Source organism: Salvelinus alpinus, chromosome 13, assembly GCF_045679555.1.
Source record: "Salvelinus alpinus chromosome 13, SLU_Salpinus.1, whole genome shotgun sequence".
Classification (NCBI taxonomy): Eukaryota; Metazoa; Chordata; class Actinopteri; order Salmoniformes; family Salmonidae; genus Salvelinus; species Salvelinus alpinus.
In genome coordinates this window covers 23,174,222-23,177,533 of record NC_092098.1, presented here as the reverse complement: position 1 = coordinate 23,177,533, position 3,312 = coordinate 23,174,222, and the positions used below count along the sequence as shown (strand labels likewise).

The following is a 3,312-nucleotide window of genomic DNA, read 5'->3' as shown; positions in this document are numbered from 1 at the left end:
CAATGCAGTTCCCTTTCATTTGATGACCAAAAAGCAACATCTATCTGTGAAGATGATAATACAATGGCCCATACACAACTCTTGATCCTGAAAGAAAGGATACAGGATGTAGTTTAAATTAGTGATGCTGTGCACACATGTGAAATCAAATGGTGGTGGTGGGAGAATGGTAGAGCAGAGAAAGGAAAGGGATGAGGTAATTGTAGATGAGGTGATAACAACAGGTCTCCTCTATTGTGGTACATTACTGGCTTACTCCACATCTATCTGTAGAGGCTGTGAAAGGAGAAATGTTGTCAGGACTGTCAAGATAATGCACTCTGTATATGCACTCATTTTAAAATAAGTCTGTTAATTAATTAAATGAATTTATACCCTTCAAAGTCAAAGATAAGGTTGCACTTAAAATGAGTGAACAAAGATACTGTGTCCATTTCCTAAATAAAACCAAAATGCAGTTATTGTCTTAGTCATGCTGGCAACAAATCTGTCCCCCCAACATTTAGAACAACACCCTCCTGTTTTATGTTCTCTCTAGCAATTTCACTGCCAAGTGTGGTTTAAGGTTCCAAGTAGGAATATTCTATTGAAAGAGAAAAGGAAAAAGGCCTTTAGACCTATGTGTGCACTACTACAACAGTTTGAGTGTACCAACTTTTTTGATCCAATATGTAACCAAATAATACACAAAGTAGTTTAATTGCTAATGCAAAAATACTAGGTGAATTTAGGAAGAGCTCATTCAAGTTCCAGAGTTCATATAGGGTTGGTTGGCTTATAGTATATGGAAGATTTCAGTGAATAAGCTGTGCTTTGTACAGCCACACCTGGTGCCCCATGCTGCCCCCTGGGCAGGTATTTCCCCATGATGCCACAGAGCGTGCACACACACATACTGCACAGCTGATCCCTTCCAGGAACAGAGACTGGGACAGGTGTGACCACTCCGGTTGACATGATGAGACATCTGAGCAGTGTGACATTCTCTAGAGCACAGGGCCACAAGAATGACACATGTCTAATGTGCTTTGTATTTACACTGCCCTTGCCTTTGAATGAGGACTCAACTCTTTTGCCAGTTCACTGGGTTTTTACAAAGTGCAAGCCATTCAATTAGAATGCGTTATCGGACAGCTAGATATACCTATGTTAAAATATGAGACATAATAATTGTAATCAGAAGATACTATTAACATTTACATGATTGGTAACAGAATACATAGAAATATAATAACTTCAGAATAAATAATGCTGTAATTGAAAATTGTACACCCAAAGTAGGCTACTGCCCCTTTAAGAGCTAGAATAGATTTTGTACCCTATGTTGTGAATCTCTCCAAATATGTTGTTTTCTTCTCACACTATTCAAACCCCACTATCAATAAACAGTTTATGAAGCTCTCTTAGGCTATAGATCACATATGTCAAACAAATAATCTGAACTAAAAACTCCATACATTTTGGAATTTCTGTGTATCCTTGACAATCGCTAATCAATATCTAGAAACAGCACGCATTTTTTTCAGGGAACCTGCACATCATCAACTTCTCTCTTTTGTGGCACCGATGTGAGGGTTTATGGCAGGGGAAACAGTGTTGCGGTAGTCTAGTGTGGTACGGGAATAATGACAAGCGAACCTGGGGAGCTAAAAAAGGGAACCGACCGTGGAATTCAAGCGAACTGAACTCAGACCACCTCTGGAGATTGTCTCAGTTTGTTTTTTTTCCTCTTTGAGGGGTCTGAGTTCCATTTGGAGTGTTCACACTGCACAAAAAAGTAAGCGAACCGGACTGAGTTCAAAAATATTTACTGAAAGGGACCACGCTTGAAAACAACCTAAGATACATTGACAGCCAGCATATTAGTAAAAATATTTGCTAGTGTTAATTGATGATATTAGACTGATATGTGTTCTTTTAACAAAAAATATTTAGTGGCTCTAAATGTAATCCCTCCATGTGAGATTATGAGAGATGCATACATGGTGGATGAATGAACACAGACACTTTTTTGATTTACAACCATCAGGTTAAGCTCCTGCTTCACTCACAGAAGTTATTTACTCTGACCAAATACCATATCACAATTTCTATTGAAAACCTTCTTTCCTTAGCATTTCATATCTCCTTTGACAACAGAAATATAAAAACTTTTAATGTTAATTATCTCTGTGCATGTGAACATTTGATTGAACTTGACATTCAATTCATTCTAAGAGAAAAAGTGCTGATTTAAAGAACATAATAATGTAGGTCTTCATAGACTCCTAAATAACCAAACTCTTGTGAAATACTTGAAGAAGAATGTAATGAACTAGTTAAATTAAAATAATATTTAATTAAAACATTTTGCGTCTTTGCAATGTCCAGTCTCCTGGGTGTGAGGGTTTGGTTCTTGCTCATCCTCCACTACGTGTCTGCAGTGACGTGCTGCCACCCGGGCTGTCTCTGTGAAGTGGAGAGCTTCAGTCTGTTCGACAGCTTCAGCCTGACCAGGGTGGACCGTAGTGGGGTGGGCCGAGGTCATGGTCTGGTGGTCCCCATTTCCATCCCTCTGGATTCCTTCCCCGGACCTGTCCTCCAACGCCATCCACACCATCGTCTCTGGGCTAGGGTACACCACCCTGGTCAGCCTGGACCTCAGCAACAACCTCCTCTCAAGACTCAACAGCAGCACCTTCTTCAGGCTGCTCTACCTGGAGACCATGGACCTGAGCCACAACATCCTGGAGGAGCTGGCCCCGGGCTGCTTCTCTGGCCTGCCCCTGGCTGATGTGGACCTGAGCAGCAACAGGCTCCAAGATCTCAGCTTGTCCAACAACCTGCTGACCACGGTCATGACTAGGGATCCACAGGTGCTGAGCCCTCCTAACATCCAGATCCTCAATCTGGCAGATAACCGTTTTAGGGCCGTGCCCAAGCTGCAGGGCCTTCCATTGAGGACTATGAGCCTATGATTATGGCCCAGATTCACAAAAACACTTCTTATGCAAAAACTTAAGCAACTTCTTGAGAAAAAAGAAGTTCATAAGATAGTTTGTAAGTGCAATTCCTCAACAATCTTAAGATTTCATAATTTTCTTTGGAACTTTTCAAATATCTTCTTACAAATCTTCTTAAAATGTTTGTTGCTAGGCAACCGTTTTAGCTAGTTATCTAGCTAGCAATGGCAATCATGCTAGCATATTTCTTACTGAGATTACTGTAAATAATCAATACTGAAACTTTCAGATGAAGTTTGTGTGAATTAAAAATGTTCAATTGCTTTCATGAGCTTACTAAATAAAATAACAATAACGATGCTATATATAA

At 40.1% G+C, this 3,312-nt stretch overlaps 1 pseudogene; it reads left to right on the top strand.

The window, feature by feature from the left end:
* The first annotated feature begins 2,362 nt into the window (after positions 1-2,362).
* LOC139536678 (tsukushi-like) lies at positions 2,363-3,068 on the top strand (annotated as a pseudogene).
* Positions 3,069-3,312: the final 244 nt, after the last annotated feature.